The sequence below is a fragment of the Procambarus clarkii genome, chromosome 90 (genome assembly GCF_040958095.1).
Source record: "Procambarus clarkii isolate CNS0578487 chromosome 90, FALCON_Pclarkii_2.0, whole genome shotgun sequence".
Lineage (NCBI taxonomy): Eukaryota > Metazoa > Arthropoda > Malacostraca > Decapoda > Cambaridae > Procambarus > Procambarus clarkii.
In genome coordinates this window covers 12,880,551-12,903,065 of record NC_091239.1, presented here as the reverse complement: position 1 = coordinate 12,903,065, position 22,515 = coordinate 12,880,551, and the positions used below count along the sequence as shown (strand labels likewise).

General features: G+C 27.7%; 1 long non-coding RNA gene across 4 annotated transcripts; it reads right to left on the bottom strand.

Moving 5' to 3' along the window:
- Positions 1-16,083: 16,083 nt before the first annotated feature.
- Positions 16,084-21,898, bottom strand: LOC138359261 (uncharacterized). Of its 4 annotated transcripts, none has more exons than XR_011225880.1 (4): positions 21,370-21,898; positions 18,912-19,044; positions 18,275-18,376; positions 16,084-17,709 (listed from the first exon to the last, which is right to left on the bottom strand). It is a non-coding gene; the product is annotated as an uncharacterized lncRNA (long non-coding RNA). The 4 variants fall into 4 exon arrangements; XR_011225878.1 differs by having other exon boundaries at positions 21,357-21,897; XR_011225879.1 differs by lacking the exon at positions 18,912-19,044 and having other exon boundaries at positions 21,357-21,876.
- Between the last annotated feature and the right edge of the window lie 617 nt (positions 21,899-22,515).

The following is a 22,515-nucleotide window of genomic DNA, read 5'->3' as shown; positions in this document are numbered from 1 at the left end:
AATATTGAAGAATATTCTTCAATATAGAAGAATATTCTTCAATATAGAAGAATATTCTTCAATATTGAAGAATATTATTCTATATTGAAGAATATTCTTTTATATTGAAGAATATTATTCTATATTGAAGAATATTCTTCAATATTGAAGAATATTCTTCAATATTGAAGAATATTGATTCTTCAATATTGAAGAATATTGATTCTTCAATATAGAAGAATATTGAATCTTCAATATAGAAGAATATTGAATCTTCAATATAGAAGAATATTGAATCTTCAATATAGAAGAATATTGAATCTTCAATATAGAAGAATATTGAATCTTCAATATAGAAGAATATTGACGAATATTCTTCAATATAGAATAATATTCTTCAATATTGAAGAATATTCTTCAATATTGAAGAATATTCTTCAATATAGAATAATATTCTTCAATATAGAATAATATTCTTCAATATAGAAGAATATTCTTCAATATAGAATAATATTCTTCAATATTGAAGAATATTCTTCTATATTGAAGAATATTCTTCTATATTGAAGAATATTATTCTATATTGAAGAATATTCTTCTATATTGAAGAATATTCTTCTATATTGAAGAATATTCTTCTCTATTGAAAAATATTCTTCTATATTGAAGAATAATCTTCAATATTGAAGAATATTCTTCAATATAGAAGAATATTCTTCAATATAGAAGAATATTCTTCAATATAGAAGAATATTCTTCAATATAGAATAATATTCTTCAATATTGAAGAATATTCTTCTATATTGAAGAATATTCTTCTATATTGAAGAATATTCTTCAATATTGAAGAATATTCTTCAATATTGAAGAATATTCTATATTGAAGAATATTCTTCTATATTGAAGAATATTCTTCAATATTGAAGATTATTCTTCAATATAGAAGAATATTCTTCAATATAGAATAATATTCTTCTATATTGAAGAATATTCTTCTATATTGAAGAATATTCTTCTATATTGAAGAATATTCTTCAATATTGAAGAATAATCTTCAATATTGAACAATATTCTTCAATATAGAAGAATATTCTTCAATATTGAAGATTCAATATTCTTCAATATTGAAGATTCAATATTCTTCAATATTGAAGATTCAATATTCTTCAATATTGAAGATTCAATATTCTTCAATATTGAAGATTCAATATTCTTCAATATTGAAGATTCAATATTCTTCAATATAGTAGAATATTCTTCAATATTGAAGAATATTCTTCAATATAATATTCTTCTATATTGAAGAATATTCTTCAATATAGAACAATATTCTTCAATATAGAATAATATTCTTCAATATAGAATAATATTCTTCAATATAGAATAATATTCTTAAATATAGAATAATATTCTTCAATATTGAAGATTATTATTCTATATTGAAGAATATTCTTCTATATTGAATAATATTCTTCAATATAGAATAATATTCTTCAATATAGAATAATATTCTTCAATATAGAATAATATTCTTCAATATAGAATAATAAAGAATATTCTTCTATATTGAAGAATATTCTTCTATATTGAAGAATAATCTTCAATATTGAAGAATATTCTTCAATATAGAAGAATATTCTTCAATATAGAAGAATATTCTTCAATATAGAATAATATTCTTTATTATTCTATATTGAAGAATATTATTCTATATTGAAGAATATTCTTCTATATTGAAGAATATTCTTCTATATTGAAGAATATTCTTCTATATTGAAGAATATTCTTCTATATTGAAGAATATTCTTCTATATTGAAGAATATTCTTCTATATTGAAGAATAATCTTCAATATTGAAGAATATTCTTCAATATAGAAGAATATTCTTCAATATAGAAGAATATTCTTCAATATAGAAGAATATTCTTCAATATTGAAGAATATTCTTCAATATTGAAGAATATTCTTCAATATTGAAGAATATTCTTCAATATAGAAGAATATTCTTCAATATAGAAGAATATTCTTCAATATTGAAGATTATTATTCTATATTGAAGAATATTCTTCTATATTGAAGAATATTATTCTATATTGAAGAATATTCTTCAATATTGAAGAATATTCTTCAATATTGAAGAATATTATTCTATATTGAAGAATATTCGTCAATATTCTTCTATATTGAAGATTCAATATTCTTCAATATTGAAGATTCAATATTCTTCAATATTGAAGAATATTATTCTATATTGAAGAATATTCGTCAATATTCTTCTATATTGAAGATTCAATATTCTTCAATATTGAAGAATATTCTTCTATATTGAAGAATATTATTCTATATTGAAGAATATTCTTCTATATTGAAGAATATTCTTCTATATTGAAGAATATTCTTCTCTATTGAAAAATATTCTTCTATATTGAAGAATAATCTTCAATATTGAAGAATATTCTTCAATATAGAAGAATATTCTTCAATATAGAAGAATATTCTTCAATATAGAAGAATATTCTTCAATATAGAAGAATATTCTTCAATATTGAAGAATATTCTTCAATATTGAAGAATATTCTTCAATATTGAAGAATATTCTTCAATATAGAAGAATATTCTTCAATATAGAAGAATATTCTTCAATATTGAAGAATATTATTCTATATTGAAGAATATTCTTCTATATTGAAGAATATTATTCTATATTGAAGAATATTATTCTATATTGAAGAATATTCTTCAATATTGAAGAATATTCTTCAATATTGAAGAATATTATTCTATATTGAAGAATATTCGTCAATATTCTTCTATATTGAAGATTCAATATTCTTCTATATTGAAGAATCAATATTCTTCAATATTGAAGAATCAATATTCTTCAATATTGAAGAACATTCTTCAATATTGAAGAATATTGAATCTTCAATATTGAAGAATATTGAATCTTCAATATTGAAGAATATTGAATCTTCAATATTGAAGAATATTGAATCTTCAATATTGAAGAATATTGAATCTTCAATATTGAAGAATATTGAATCTTCAATATTGAATCTTCAATATTGAAGAATATTGAATCTTCAATATTGAAGAATAATCTTCTATATTGAAGAATATTCTTCAATATTGAAGAATATTCTTCAATATTGAAGAATATTCTTCAATATTGAAGAATATTCTTCAATATTGAAGAATAATCTTCAATATTGAAGAATATTCTTCAATATTGAAGAATATTCTTCAATATTGAAGAATATTCTTCAATATAGAATAATATTCTTCAATATAGAATAATATTCTTCAATATAGAATAATATTCTTCAATATTGAAGAATATTCTTCAATATAGAAGAATATTCTTCAATATAGAAGATTATTCTTCAATATTGAAGATTCAATATTCTTCAATATTGAAGATTCAATATTCTTCAATATAGAATAATAATCTTCAATATAGAATATTCTTCAATATTGAAGAATATTCTTCAATATTGAAGAATATTCTTCAATATAGAAGAATATTCTTCAATATAGAAGAATATTCTTCAATATTGAAGAATATTATTCTATATTGAAGAATATTCTTTTATATTGAAGAATATTATTCTATATTGAAGAATATTCTTCAATATTGAAGAATATTCTTCAATATTGAAGAATATTGATTCTTCAATATTGAAGAATATTGATTCTTCAATATAGAAGAATATTGAATCTTCAATATAGAAGAATATTGAATCTTCAATATAGAAGAATATTGAATCTTCAATATAGAAGAATATTGAATCTTCAATATAGAAGAATATTGAATCTTCAATATAGAAGAATATTGACGAATATTCTTCAATATAGAATAATATTCTTCAATATTGAAGAATATTCTTCAATATTGAAGAATATTCTTCAATATTGAAGAATATTCTTCAATATAAAAGAATATTCTTCAATATAGAATAATATTCTTCAATATTGAAGAATATTCTTCTATATTGAAGAATATTCTTCTATATTGAAGAATATTCTTCAATATTGAAGAATATTCTTCAATATTGAAGAATATTCTATATTGAAGAATATTCTTCTATATTGAAGAATATTCTTCAATATTGAAGATTATTCTTCAATATAGAAGAATATTCTTCAATATAGAATAATATTCTTCTATATTGAAGAATATTCTTCTATATTGAAGAATATTCTTCTATATTGAAGAATATTCTTCAATATAGAAGAATATTCTTCAATATAGAATAATATTCTTCAATATAGAATAATATTCTTTATTATTCTATATTGAAGAATATTATTCTATATTGAAGAATATTCTTCTATATTGAAGAATATTCTTCTATATTGAAGAATATTCTTCAATATTGAAGAATAATCTTCAATATTGAAGAATATTCTTCAATATAGAAGAATATTCTTCAATATTGAAGATTCAATATTCTTCAATATTGAAGATTCAATATTCTTCAATATTGAAGATTCAATATTCTTCAATATTGAAGATTCAATATTCTTCAATATTGAAGATTCAATATTCTTCAATATAGTAGAATATTCTTCAATATTGAAGAATATTCTTCAATATAATATTCTTCTATATTGAAGAATATTCTTCAATATAGAACAATATTCTTCAATATAGAATAATATTCTTCAATATAGAATAATATTCTTCAATATAGAATAATATTCTTCAATATAGAATAATATTCTTCAATATTGAAGATTATTATTCTATATTGAAGAATATTCTTCTATATTGAATAATATTCTTCAATATAGAATAATATTCTTCAATATAGAATAATATTCTTCAATATTGAAGAATATTATTCTATATTGAAGAATATTCTTCTATATTGAAGAATATTCTTCTATATTGAAGAATATTCTTCTATATTGAAGAATATTCTTCTATGTTGAAGAATATTCTTCTATATTGAAGAATATTCTTCTATATTGAAGAATATTCTTCTATATTGAAGAATATTCTTCAATATAGAAGAATATTCTTCAATATAGAAGAATATTCTTCAATATAGAAGAATATTCTTCAATATTCTTCTATATTGAAGAATATTCTTCTATATTGAAGAATATTCTTCTATATTGAAGAATATTCTTCAATATAGAAGAATATTCTTCAATATAGAAGAATATTCTTCAATATAGAAGAATATTCTTCAATATAGAAGAATATTCTTCAATATAGAAGAATATTCTTCAATATAGAAGAATATTCTTCAATATAGAAGAATATTCTTCAATATAGAAGAATATTCTTCAATATAGAAGAATATTCTTCAATATTGAAGAATATTATTCTATATTGAAGAATATTATTCAATATAGAAGAATATTCTTCAATATAGAAGAATATTCTTCAATATAGAAGAATATTCTTCAATATAGAAGAATATTCTTCAATATAGAAGAATATTCTTCAATATAGAAGAATATTCTTCAATATAGAAGAATATTCTTCAATATAGAAGAATATTCTTCAATATAGAAGAATATTCTTCAATATAGAAGAATATTCTTCAATATAGAAGAATATTCTTCAATATAGAAGAATATTCTTCAATATAGAAGAATATTCTTTAATATAGAAGAATATTCTTCAATATAGAAGAATATTCTTCAATATAGAAGAATATTCTTCAATATTGAAGAATATTATTCAATATAGAAGAATATTCTTCAATATAGAATAATATTCTTCAATATTGAAGAATATTATTCTATATTGAAGAATATTATTCTATATTGAAGAATATTATTCTATATTGAAGAATATTATTCTATATTGAAGAATATTATTCTATATTGAAGAATATTATTCTATATTGAAGAATATTATTCTATATTGAAGAATATTATTCTATATTGAAGAATATTATTCTATATTGAAGAATATTATTCTATATTGAAGAATATTCTTCTATATTGAAGATTATTCTTCTATATTGAAGATTATTCTTCTATATTGAAGAATATTCTTCAATATAGAAGAATATTCTTCAATATAGAAGATTATTCTTCAATATAGAAGAATATTCTTCAATATAGAAGAATATTCTTCAATATAGAAGAATATTCTTCAATATAGAAGAATATTCTTCAATATAGAAGAATATTCTTCAATATAGAAGAATATTCTTCAATATAGAAGAATATTCTTCAATATAGAAGAATATTCTTCAATATAGAAGAATATTCTTCAATATAGAAGAATATTCTTCAATATAGAAGAATATTCTTCAATATAGAAGAATATTCTTCAATATAGAAGAATATTCTTCAATATAGAAGAATATTCTTCAATATAGAAGAATATTCTTCAATATAGAAGAATATTCTTCAATATAGAAGAATATTCTTCAATATAGAAGAATATTCTTCAATATAGAAGAATATTCTTCAATATAGAAGAATATTCTTCAATATAGAAGAATATTCTTCAATATAGAAGAATATTCTTCAATATAGAAGAATATTCTTCAATATAGAAGAATATTCTTCAATATAGAAGAATATTCTTCAATATAGAAGAATATTCTTCAATATAGAAGAATATTCTTCAATATTGAAGAATATTCTTCTATATTGAAGAATATTCTTCAATATTGAAGAATAATCTTCAATATTGAAGAATATTCTTCAATATAGAAGAATATTCTTCAATATTGAAGAATATTCTTCAATATTGAAGAATATTCTTCAATATTGAAGAATATTCGTCAATATTGAAGAATATTCTTCAATATAGAAGAATATTCTTCAATATAGAAGAATATTCTTCAATATTGAAGAATATTCTTCTATATTGAAGAATATTCTTCAATATAGAAGAATATTCTTCAATATAGAAGAATATTCTTCAATATAGAAGAATATTCTTCAATATAGAATAATATTCTTCAATATAGAATAATATTCTTCAATATTGAAGAATATTATTCTATATTGAAGAATATTATTCTATATTGAAGAATATTATTCTATATTGAAGAATATTGATTCTTCAAAATTGAAGAATATTGAATCTTCAATATAGAAGAATATTGACGAATATTCTTCAATATAGATTAATATTCTTCAATATTGAAGAATATTCTTCAATATTGAAGAATATTCTTCAATATAGAAGAATATTCTTCAATATAGAATAATATTCTTCAATATAGAATAATATTCTTCAATATAGAATAATATTCTTCAATATAGAATAATATTCTTCAATATAGAATAATATTCTTCAATATAGAATAATATTCTTCAATATAGAATAATAAAGAATATTCTTCTATATTGAAGAATATTCTTCTATATTGAAGAATAATCTTCAATATTGAAGAATATTCTTCAATATAGAAGAATATTCTTCAATATAGAAGAATATTCTTCAATATAGAATAATATTCTTCAATATAGAATAATATTCTTTATTATTCTATATTGAAGAATATTCTTCTATATTGAAGAATATTCTTCTATATTGAAGAATATTCTTCTATATTGAAGAATATTCTTCTATATTGAAGAATATTCTTCTATATTGAAGAATATTCTTCTATATTGAAGAATAATCTTCAATATTGAAGAATATTCTTCAATATAGAAGAATATTCTTCAATATAGAAGAATATTCTTCAATATAGAAGAATATTCTTCAATATTGAAGAATATTATTCTATATTGAAGAATATTCTTCTATATTGAAGAATATTATTCTATATTGAAGAATATTCTTCAATATTGAAGAATATTCTTCAATATTGAAGAATATTATTCTATATTGAAGAATATTCGTCAATATTCTTCTATATTGAAGATTCAATATTCTTCAATATTGAAGATTCAATATTCTTCAATATTCAAGAATATTATTCTATATTGAAGAATATTCGTCAATATTCTTCTATATTGAAGATTCAATATTCTTCAATATTGAAGATTCAATATTCTTCAATATTGAAGAATATTCTTCTATATTGAAGAATATTATTCTATATAAAAGAATATTCTTCTATATTGAAGAATATTCTTCTATATTGAAGAATATTCTTCTCTATTGAAAAATATTCTTCTATATTGAAGAATAATCTTCAATATTGAAGAATATTCTTCAATATAGAAGAATATTCTTCAATATAGAAGAATATTCTTCAATATAGAAGAATATTCTTCAATATAGAAGAATATTCTTCAATATTGAAGAATATTCTTCAATATAGAAGAATATTCTTCAATATAGAAGAATATTCTTCAATATAGAAGAATATTCTTCAATATTGAAGAATATTCTTCAATATTGAAGAATATTATTCTATATTGAAGAATATTCTTCAATATAGAAGAATATTCTTCAATATAGAAGAATATTCTTCAATATTGAAGAATATTATTCTATATTGAAGAATATTCTTCTATATTGAAGAATATTATTCTATATTGAAGAATATTATTCTATATTGAAGAATATTCTTCAATATTGAAGAATATTCTTCAATATTGAAGAATATTCTTCAATATTGAAGAATATTATTCTATATTGAAGAATATTCTTCTATATTGAAGAATATTATTCTATATTGAAGAATATTATTCTATATTGAAGAATATTCTTCAATATTGAAGAATATTCTTCAATATTGAAGAATATTATTCTATATTGAAGAATATTCGTCAATATTCTTCTATATTGAAGATTCAATATTCTTCTATATTGAAGAATCAATATTCTTCAATATTGAAGAATCAATATTCTTCAATATTGAAGAACATTCTTCAATATTGAAGAATATTGAATCTTCAATATTGAAGAATATTGAATCTTCAATATTGAAGAATATTGAATCTTCAATATTGAAGAATATTGAATCTTCAATATTGAAGAATATTGAATCTTCAATATTGAAGAATATTGAATCTTCAATATTGAATCTTCAATATTGAAGAATATTGAATCTTCAATATTGAAGAATAATCTTCTATATTGAAGAATATTCTTCAATATTGAAGAATATTCTTCAATATTGAAGAATATTCTTCAATATTGAAGAATATTCTTCAATATTCTTCAATATAGAATAATATTCTTCAATATAGAATAATATTCTTCAATATAGAATAATATTCTTCAATATTGAAGAATATTCTTCAATATAGAAGAATATTCTTCAATATAGAAGATTATTCTTCAATATTGAAGATTCAATATTCTTCAATATTGAAGATTCAATATTGAAGATTCAATATTCTTCAATATAGAATAATATTCTTCAATATAGAATATTCTTCAATATTGAAGAATATTCTTCAATATTGAAGAATATTCTTCAATATAGAAGAATATTCTTCAATATAGAAGAATATTCTTCAATATAGAAGAATATTCTTCAATATTGAAGAATATTATTCTATATTGAAGAATATTCTTTTATATTGAAGAATATTATTCTATATTGAAGAATATTCTTCAATATTGAAGAATATTCTTCAATATTGAAGAATATTGATTCTTCAATATTGAAGAATATTGATTCTTCAATATAGAAGAATATTGAATCTTCAATATAGAAGAATATTGAATCTTCAATATAGAAGAATATTGAATCTTCAATATAGAAGAATATTGAATCTTCAATATAGAAGAATATTGAATCTTCAATATAGAAGAATATTGACGAATATTCTTCAATATAGAATAATATTCTTCAATATTGAAGAATATTCTTCAATATTGAAGAATATTCTTCAATATAGAATAATATTCTTCAATATAGAATAATATTCTTCAATATAGAATAATATTCTTCAATATAGAATAATATTCTTCAATATTGAAGAATATTCTTCTATATTGAAGAATATTCTTCTATATTGAAGAATATTATTCTATATTGAAGAATATTCTTCTATATTGAAGAATATTCTTCTATATTGAAGAATATTCTTCTCTATTGAAAAATATTCTTCTATATTGAAGAATAATCTTCAATATTGAAGAATATTCTTCAATATAGAAGAATATTCTTCAATATAGAAGAATATTCTTCAATATAGAAGAATATTCTTCAATATAGAATAATATTCTTCAATATTGAAGAATATTCTTCTATATTGAAGAATATTCTTCTATATTGAAGAATATTCTTCAATATTGAAGAATATTCTTCAATATTGAAGAATATTCTATATTGAAGAATATTCTTCTATATTGAAGAATATTCTTCAATATTGAAGATTATTCTTCAATATAGAAGAATATTCTTCAATATAGAATAATATTCTTCTATATTGAAGAATATTCTTCTATATTGAAGAATATTCTTCTATATTGAAGAATATTCTTCAATATTGAAGAATAATCTTCAATATTGAACAATATTCTTCAATATAGAAGAATATTCTTCAATATTGAAGATTCAATATTCTTCAATATTGAAGATTCAATATTCTTCAATATTGAAGATTCAATATTCTTCAATATTGAAGATTCAATATTCTTCAATATTGAAGATTCAATATTCTTCAATATTGAAGATTCAATATTCTTCAATATAGTAGAATATTCTTCAATATTGAAGAATATTCTTCAATATAGAACAATATTCTTCAATATAGAATAATATTCTTCAATATAGAATAATATTCTTCAATATAGAATAATATTCTTCAATATAGAATAATATTCTTCAATATTGAAGATTATTATTCTATATTGAAGAATATTCTTCTATATTGAATAATATTCTTCAATATAGAATAATATTCTTCAATATAGAATAATAAAGAATATTCTTCTATATTGAAGAATATTCTTCTATATTGAAGAATAATCTTCAATATTGAAGAATATTCTTCAATATAGAAGAATATTCTTCAATATAGAAGAATATTCTTCAATATAGAAGAATATTCTTCAATATTGAAGAATATTCTTCAATATTGAAGAATATTCTTCAATATTGAAGAATATTCTTCAATATAGAAGAATATTCTTCAATATAGAAGAATATTCTTCAATATTGAAGATTATTATTCTATATTGAAGAATATTCTTCTATATTGAAGAATATTATTCTATATTGAAGAATATTCGTCAATATTCTTCTATATTGAAGATTCAATATTCTTCAATATTGAAGATTCAATATTCTTCAATATTGAAGAATATTATTCTATATTGAAGAATATTCGTCAATATTCTTCTATATTGAAGATTCAATATTCTTCAATATTGAAGATTCAATATTCTTCAATATTGAAGAATATTCTTCTATATTGAAGAATATTATTCTATATTGAAGAATATTCTTCTATATTGAAGAATATTCTTCTATATTGAAGAATATTCTTCTCTATTGAAAAATATTCTTCTATATTGAAGAATAATCTTCAATATTGAAGAATATTCTTCAATATAGAAGAATATTCTTCAATATAGAAGAATATTCTTCAATATAGAAGAATATTCTTCAATATAGAAGAATATTCTTCAATATTGAAGAATATTCTTCAATATTGAAGAATATTCTTCAATATTGAAGAATATTCTTCAATATTGAAGAATATTCTTCAATATTGAAGAATATTCTTCAATATAGAAGAATATTCTTCAATATAGAAGAATATTCTTCAATATTGAAGAATATTATTCTATATTGAAGAATATTCTTCTATATTGAAGAATATTATTCTATATTGAAGAATATTATTCTATATTGAAGAATATTCTTCAATATTGAAGAATATTCTTCAATATTGAAGAATATTATTCTATATTGAAGAATATTCGTCAATATTCTTCTATATTGAAGATTCAATATTCTTCTATATTGAAGAATCAATATTCTTCAATATTGAAGAATCAATATTCTTCAATATTGAAGAACATTCTTCAATATTGAAGAATATTGAATCTTCAATATTGAAGAATATTGAATCTTCAATATTGAAGAATATTGAATCTTCAATATTGAAGAATATTGAATCTTCAATATTGAAGAATATTGAATCTTCAATATTGAAGAATATTGAATCTTCAATATTGAAGAATATTGAATCTTCAATATTGAATCTTCAATATTGAAGAATATTGAATCTTCAATATTGAAGAATATTCTTCAATATTGAAGAATATTCTTCAATATTGAAGAATATTCTTCAATATTGAAGAATATTCTTCAATATAGAATAATATTCTTCAATATTGAAGAATATTCTTCAATATAGAAGAATATTCTTCAATATAGAAGATTATTCTTCAATATTGAAGATTCAATATTCTTCAATATTGAAGATTCAATATTGAAGATTCAATATTCTTCAATATAGAATAATATTCTTCAATATAGAATATGCTTCAATATTGAAGAATATTCTTCAATATTGAAGAATATTCTTCAATATAGAAGAATATTCTTCAATATAGAAGATTATTATTCTATATTGAAGAATATTCTTTTATATTGAAGAATATTATTCTATATTGAAGAATATTCTTCAATATTGAAGAATATTCTTCAATATTGAAGAATATTGATTCTTCAATATTGAAGAATATTGATTCTTCAATATAGAAGAATATTGAATCTTCAATATAGAAGAATATTGAATCTTCAATATAGAAGAATATTGAATCTTCAATATAGAAGAATATTGAATCTTCAATATAGAAGAATATTGAATCTTCAATATAGAAGAATATTGACGAATATTCTTCAATATAGAATAATATTCTTCAATATTGAAGAATATTCTTCAATATTGAAGAATATTCTTCAATATTGAAGAATATTCTTCAATATAAAAGAATATTCTTCAATATAGAATAATATTCTTCAATATTGAAGAATATTCTTCTATATTGAAGAATATTCTTCTATATTGAAGAATATTCTTCAATATTGAAGAATATTCTTCAATATTGAAGAATATTCTATATTGAAGAATATTCTTCTATATTGAAGAATATTCTTCAATATTGAAGATTATTCTTCAATATAGAAGAATATTCTTCAATATACAATAATATTCTTCTATATTGAAGAATATTCTTCTATATTGAAGAATATTCTTCTATATTGAAGAATATTCTTCAATATAGAAGAATATTCTTCAATATAGAAGAATATTCTTCAATATTGAAGAATATTCTTCAATATTGAAGAATATTCTTCAATATTGAAGAATATTCTATAATATATTGAAGATTCTTTTTTAATATTATTGAGGAATATGTCACTTTTTATTTTATTCAATATAACAGAAATAAAGTAATATAAAAACGTATAGTATATATATATGTACATTAACTTCAACGACTATAAAAACTACTTATTGGGTTTGTCCAAATTTATTACAATATGTACTCTCATGGAAAACACAACTATATGAAATATAAGCTCTGACACCTAATAATATTGTTGATTGAACATTTCACTATGGCGTTCATGATTTGACCATTCACATCATAATAATTAATAAAATACTGGTTTATAATCTTAACTGCAAATAATGTCATCTAATACTATTTTCAATATCTTACAATTTCAATACTATTATTTTTTTTTATTCAGCCAATACAATTTATCCCGGTATTGGTGTAATCAATTTTAATATTCACATTATAGAGAAAGTGAATACATTCAACTATATGTATGTTAATACAGTGATTTACAACATAATTATTCTCACTATGAATACTCTTCTATATCAATACTTTCACTCAAACTCAATATTTCAATTAGTGATTCTAAATTACAACATTTCTTACATAAACCATGATATATTATTTGACACCTCCGTTATTTACATACCTCTACAACTAAACTGTCAATGTACATTTACAGTTCTATTTTATATTCACACTTATTTCTTACTCTACAATATATCCATTCTTGGGCTCAACCTCACGCAAACACTTACAGATAATCTTTACGTTCTTGCTTCTTTAGGCTTTGCACATCTCACATTTCCACCAAACATCTTATTTACTACGGCAAACTCATTCCTTTTCTTCATTTTATCCCTTTATTCTTCGTGCACCCTTCAAACGTCCACGTACAACAATGCCAATCTCTTGCTCAATGTTATTTACCAACAACCACCTTAAATACTCATTTACACATATTTCGGTCATAACTTTTACATACATTATTAAATCATGTCACTTTCACAACATGCCCGACGCAAAACCCATCAACACTATTAAATTTCTCTCAAAATCACATTTCAACTACCTACAGCACTCAACATATGGTACAAAGCCCGCAACGTTAGCTACGTCTCAAATTCAATTCGTTATGATCAACCAACACGCGTTCTTCCAGTGTTACTTAGAAATCGTTAGTTGATAAGATATAAGTAATTATCAACAAAAAAACAAACCGGGAACGATATGTACCACCATCAAATCTCAACACTCAACGATAAATATTACCAACGATGCCAAGACCAAAACAAAAACGCATAACGCGATACACATCAAACATTTCTAACTCCAAAACTGAAAATTCACGACATTCAACAAGGATCTGTACGACCATCAGAGAAACATTCATTTTTCAACAATAACGAGCAGGGCGGCGCTACATTAAGAACGGGGTCAACGTCCGAATAAAGAACAACTTTCGCAAACATGGGACAAGTGCGCATAGCGTCCTTACCGCCAGCATCACCACCCTCATTTAAACATACACCAACATGGATGGTAACCAAGAAAAACGCAAAACTTATATTGACTCAAGATAACAAGCAGCCAATGTTCATTCGACATTACCACCGGTTGGACCCCATTATACGACCCATGACGCAACTACTTAACTCTACTACCACGAACCACGATTGACACCACGACACAAACACCATACACAATACCATACAGTTCCCCTGAAAACATGCTACCCTCAGCAAAAACAAACAAATACCACACATACACCCATCCGTGAACATGGGAACGGACTCCCACTGACAACAAGAGTCCTCAACGAACACCAATTTCATATATGTAGGAGGGGTCAAACATTTAGTGATGCGGGTCACATATGTACACAATTGACCAAGGGGGCAACGAGCGAACAATACCAGAAATATTAACCAAAACACATTCTTGTAAGCGAGACCAACGGACACGACCCTCTTGAACGTCCTGAGGAGCAACGCCAACTACAAGTCAAACCACCATACAGGCCCCTGACGATGCTGTAAAAATCCCGCAACATGGCAATCATGCACAGACAAAGACACTGTCACCGTACAACCCGAGGCTACGACTTGAACGAAAACAACAACAGCTGACGCGCTACCCAGTATGGTGCAATCGATCAACACGGCAAAGAGTACAACGACAACCACAAGACTACGCACCCAAACCATAATCAACCTTACACACCAATCCAAATATACCAGCGTGCGCCTATCTCCTCCCTAACAACTATGAGACAACACCTTAAGTACGTTAAGGGCCTTACAGCACCCAACACTGAGCTAAAAAACATGGGGCGACCAAGACAAACGAGTGTCAAAGTTTAACCATAATAACTGCCTGCAATCTTTGTACTCAAGGGGATGACCATAAACTGACAAACAGGGACGAACAACGACCCGCTTCACAGTCAAACTCATGCCAAAACTCTTAGTATTAAGCCATGATCCGTGGCCAAACACCAAACGCCATCAACCAAAACTTGGAAGCCCCCGTTGAAGGAGAGCCCATTCATCACCCTCACAGCAAACACTATCATAAACACCAGAAAACATGCCACAAGGAAGGGAGGAAAGGACACCATTGAGGCAAACCACACAAACTACTCAGGACACAAATAGTAGTACTCACAACAATACCTTGGGGCACATCTTCAAACTGCAGAAAACACCCACACACAGTGGCACCAAGCCGCACTAGAAAGATACGACGAGACAAAACTTTCAACGAACACAGGGATATTACCACGAACGCCAACACAACGAACTTCATACGCAATATGCTGTCTCAAAGTCCTCTCATAAGCATTTTCAACGTCGAAAAAGACAAACAACAACGGAGCTCTTCGCAGCAAAACAAATACGATTATAGACCTCAAACTTCACCAGGACATCACTCGTGCTGCACCACTTGCAAAACCTATTTTCACGAGGACACGTGGTGATGCTCTTCAAACCACAACATCAGACATTTAACATACGCTCAAACACCTTACAAACTACTCTTGAGGCCAATAGCGCGGAACTCATTTGGGAACGTACACAGACACCCGGGTCTCCAAATACAGAGTACAACGGCATACAAGCCTCAAAAAAGGACCACGATTACAACACCTCGTTATGCACATTCAAGAAATAACGATACGTGCACGGAGCCACATGGCAAAGCATCTCAATTAACGTCATCACAGCCCGCTGCCCTACATCCGCAGAGGGCCGGGGCGCACACATTTTCAAAAATAGACAAAGCATCCTTGCGGACAAAACTGTGGAAATCTAAAGGATAACATTAAACAACACACTTACGAACGAGTCACCAACATGACAACCACACATAACAAAAGTGCGAACACACTTCCGTGTGCCCTGGAAGCAACAGCGAGGGATACACCTCAGGGCAGCGTTGAAGACACTCAAAAAACCACGAGGCCGCGAGAAACACGCACAGACCAGACTGCCACCTACAGAACGGAACAGGAGTGCCCAAACAAAAACGAAACGAGGATGGCCAAATTATCACTTATCGAGGTCATCAAAAACCTAACACGTCAATTCTAAGTACACGCACGACGAGCAGACACAAATATCAACACAGCAAAGGGTGCGAGTCCAAGAGTCCACACGACTGCCCTCACCACAATTCACAACAGATAAACGAAGCGACGACGAACGGTTCAAAAAGACGGTCTCGGGTCTTTGTCACAACACCCGACACCGTTCATTTATACAAAATATAAGCACCCTCTCTGACAAGGAGTCCAGGACGTCCTTAACATCAGTAACGGAAACAGGGACATTTCCAGGGAGATAAATGGAACAGACTGTATACCATTTACCAACAAACACAACACTGCCATCAGAACAATGCATAGGGGACGAAAGAAGTAGGGGGACGAACGAAATAACAGCAGTACAGTTATGGGCAAAACCAAAAGCGGGGGCCGAGGGGGTGACAATAGTAAAAGGAAAAGGGGTCGGCCAAATTTGGTAAAGGCAGCAGCATGAGCATAAGGCTGTAAAATTTCACATGGCTGACCTACGGACCATCACACTCCGGCAGCTGCCCACCAACCCATCCTCACGGTGACAACCAGCCACACACTGAGGGGGTTTCACAACAAACACATTTTGCCCCATCTATCATTGCAACACACTCACGACATACTACTTAACGCCAAAACAAATACATTCTTCTCGCTCACTACGACTACATCATCTCAACATTAAATGCATCTCTATAACACACTCCGCTTCCACCCAACAAATGAGATTTAAACTATTTCATTTCACATTCATCTTTACTACTGTACACTATTATTTCAGGAACAAAATTCTCTAATGTAACTTCATATCTTCGCCAATCTCAACTCCTTTCAGTTCTTCACGGTGTGGGTCGCGTCATCCTTGTCTTCAACACTTCTTGCACATCAGCCTCTGCTTCCCTTGTACGTCAAAGTCCGCTGGCTCGGATTTCCTCTACCAATAAACCATGATCTCCACAATCTATAAAACAAAATTTTGGTATATATTTGGTTGGTATATAGGGTTATTCTATCATTCCTGAACCTGTCGATTATAATACATCATTTACGTTTGGATTATATATATTTGACAAATACCACACCTTAACCCTCTTGATCCTTTAGTGTAAAAATAACGACATTCACGTCTGCTTTACATTTATATCAATTTTCACTTCATATTTCACAAACTTTTCCCATGTTACATTTTTATACCTACTTTCTTCCATACACTCCATATTTCATATATTTATTTTATGATTCCCTACAACTATTCATTTATGATTCCCAATTTGTCCATTATTTGGCCAACAAACTATTCACTTGCCATTCCTTCATCACACATCTACTGCCCTCTATCAGCACAGTCACGACGAGCCTTTAACCCAGCCCCCCCCCTCCCTCCCATTTTATAAATAATATTTTTAACTTAAATCCATACTGAACTTTAATAACTCAACCAACTGCATATCTAATTATCAAACTATATGCTAAACGACTCTGCACTACAATAAACATTTACAACAACATATTACATTCTTTCGTACCTTGTATGGAACACGTCAACTTCCACCTTCAACACTTGCAGGTCTCTCCCTAAAGTACCTACACACCATGTTGTCCACGTCTCAGGTACTCAACCCTCTCACCTGCGAAACGACATTGTATTAACCAATATGAACACTTATCGTATAAAGTCCTTATCAACTTTCTTTTAGCAAATACACGCACATTTCTATAAACTACACAGGGGGGGGGGGACATCACATAATGCAGAGGAACGCCTGAAGGAAACTATCCAATGGGACATACATCCTTATGAAACAAACATCCCTGTCCACCTACCTGACACGATGTCTGGCCTCTTGCCAGCTAACCATCTCTTGTCAGCCAACTGTGTAAGCGCCTCTTACCTGTGTTTAACCATCTATGCATCTCTAAACAAATACCGTCTACCATTCACATATACACACACACACCAAGGCTTCAACACTTTTCAACCATAATATAAATAACTGTTCCGTCTACTCATTCTGGGTGTCATCACCTATAATGCTCAAACTACACCACATGCGTACATCACGATTTGCCAATATAAATCGTGTTCATTTAAGTGTTATGTACTACCTAACAATTGTTAGAGAGGGGGGGGGGGGATTTTAAGACTTAAATTAACAGACTCGCCTCAAGGTCACGCCCTATTCCATTACTCTCGACCCTGGCGTTCCTCGTCCTCTCCACACCTGCCGGTGTCGCCACAAATAGATACTTCATCGTTCTGTTCCGCCAAGCCCAAACCTCTCAAAACGCTCACCTCCTGCATATCAATAATATCGATCAACTTATCCAAACATTTCATATGCCCTACAACCATCTATAAACACTCAAATCCAAATTCATTACATTTTCGTCATTGTCAACCCATTTTCTATATTATAATTCTATATTTCAACCCCTAACAATGTCGATTTTAAATGTTATTTTAACAATAACTTGGTAGACATGAGGGGGAAAACAACAATACATAGCAACATAAGTAACACTCGTCGGCGCTGGAACATTTCTCAAAATTAACATCAAACCGCAACCATGACAACCCCCACACAATAACACTTACAGAAAATATACATTATTCACCCCTTTTTGTTATACTCTACCACATTTTCAGTGATAAGCGCTAAATGGTTTATTCTTGCAATTTAGTCATCGCGCAAAATTACCATCCCCCTCACCGTCTCATTTCGTCTATTACAGTCCTGGCTACCCAACATGAACTCCTCAATAACTACCACTAGTAGTACCTATATCACCACACATTAACCCACAATGTTCCACCAACACACATCTCTTCCTAGTACACAATTCTCAATTAACAATTTCAAATCAACACCAATATACTTTTTTATACACACGACAACCAACAGCCGTGCAACAATACCGGAAACTCAACCTCAAGTTAAAAACAAACTTACATTTCAAAATGACGAACAAACCCCACATGTTCCTGTCACTTCGGCCTATACTATTACAACAAAAGCGCTATCACTCATTACACAATTAAAAACACATCAATATGCCTTCACCCACAGATATTATTGAATAATTACTGCCACAAGCCTCACATTTCCACTCATATTTACTCAAGTGACCCAAACATTTACATTCCATCAATGTATCATTGAGAATAAATCCAACATTCATTTTAAGACCTATTATTGAAGTCACGCTTATTTTATACACTATCATTAACAATAAGTTTATTGTAAGTAAATAAGCAATTAAATATTTGTAGTTAGTAGCAGCTCTACGTCAAACAACCTACACCTCAATATGTCTACGTCAAGCCCAACGGATTTTCAACTCCCCCCATTTTCATACGTTAACAATTATGTACTCAGGTCACCAGACCACTTAAGTCGCAATTAAATGATTAGGAAGTGGGGGGGGGGGGGGAACAGCACTACAAATCTATTTTAAAGAAACCACGCGCGAACTGTGAGGCCAAAGCCTACCCACAGGTACAGTATTCTTAACGTTTCTGGAAGCATCATCCTCCAGCCAAACTGATTTTTTCAACTTTACGTTAATATTTGTGATTCTTACACCACTTTTAAACGAGAATAGTTAACACTTTTAAAGTAAACACCAATATCTAAGCGCTTATAGCCTGTAGTCCTCACACTGCCACTTGTTTCACCACATCAATGTCCAACTCCGTTAGTCCACAAACTTATCTATTGCATGCCGCAAATCTACGTCCACCACGCCCTATCTTCATCACCTACATTTATTTACCTAAACATCGAGTGGGTGCCGCTTCAATATACACGACTGCGTTAGGCCCGGTACACTGGCCTTAGTGGCCACGTTATTAACTACTCACTAACACCTGTATAAGGTTGGCTTCAACACTTTACGTCCTTCATTACGAGGCTAACGTTTCCAAGTAACAACAATGTCATTACTTTGTTTAATTGCAGCCAATTCTCCCGCCAACATGTTAAATTAGTTTACATGTAATTTAGTGTAGCGTCATCGTGGACAAAATTACGCAATGATTATAGCCCCAAAAAATACCAAACACTAACTGACGATGTTAGTTGAACATAACTTTCATAACGTCAACATTAATTACTTCAAAACTACCTTCCTGTCTCATAACTTGCAAAACATTCTAGTTGAAGAACTACTGTCCGGCGCATCAACGTGACATTCAAATCCCAACAATTATAAACACCCTCACCTTTACACTTTACTAAAGTGACCGAACCTACACCCTATCCCCACGAACATTCTATAAGACTACTCCCACACTTACTGACAACTCTTCACGAACACGTAACTTGAAGCGTCTCTGGCAGGGACCCCCTTATCAATTATTCAATCCCTATACCATACCTTTTAATTCAAACCTGTACTTTCACTATACTATTTTCATGTAGCTCATTTCAAATTACACTTTTAAACACTCGTCAAACCTCCATAGTCAAAGCGTTTTGCAGCTGTTACCTGTGGCATTGACACCCTCTGAGCAGCTAATACTGTTAACCACTTCACTCTCACTTTAGCCTATCTTAATAAAATATTACCATGCCTATAACTTAAACTAGGTATTCATTAACTACTTGCCTTAAACTCATACCTCCATATCGGCTAACTCGAGTAGCACATCTGCCAACAACTTCTGCTCGCCACTGTCTGACTTCAATCATCGGTCAACCACTGGTTCCATCACAATGGGGGTCTCTCCGCCACATTCCTAATTAACTCACCAGTCGCCTCATTTCACGCGATGCCTCATCTTCCAACCATTGCCTCGTTCAATAACAATACCACTGAAATAATTAAAAATACAATTCAATACATTTATAAATATATATTACTACTGATTAGCGATCAGGATTAAAATTATCTGCCTATATATAGCCTCCCACAAGAGGCTATATATGCCACCAGTAGCATATATTTTTGACCCTATGTATTGGCGTTTTGCGGGTGTACAATATGAGTGTAAGCTAGGGGATCTGTCAGCCCTAGCGACCCCAAAGGGTAACGGGGTACCAGCTCAGAGTAACATCACGCCCTAACACTAACTTGTACACCACAACTATGCCAATACTGGGGTCAAAATAACGTTCCGTCGAGCCTCACCCACCAAGTCGACTCAACAGCCAATCACGTTTCGATTTTTCACTTGACGTCACTTCTCGCAAGCTCTACTCTCATTGGTCGGCTCCACCTAATTGGATACTCTAGTCATTCACGACAATTATATATTGGAACTCAAATATATACACCCATAAGTATACCCAATGTATGAGAAACATACATATAACAAATCTATGAGAAACAATGTTTGACTTTACACTTACAAATGATGACTTTGGATTACCTATTATTATTTAAGTATTATTTTAATGATTAAATATTAACAATACTTATTCAAGCTACAAGTACAGTACAACAAAGTACAGTATAGTATAGTACAGTACACTTCCCTACGCTAACATACATTACACTACTATACATTACAGTACTGTACAATATAGTTCCGTACGCTACAATACAGTACTATACATTACAATAAAGTACAGTACCGTACCATACAGAACAGCCAACGGCACACTACTCTACAGTACAACAGAGAACAGTACAGTACCGTATACTACACTACACTACAGTAAAGTGGAGTACAGTACAGTACAGTACCCTACATAACACTACAGTACACTACAGGGTACAGTACCCTACACTGCAGTACAGTACCGTACAATACTCTACAGGATAC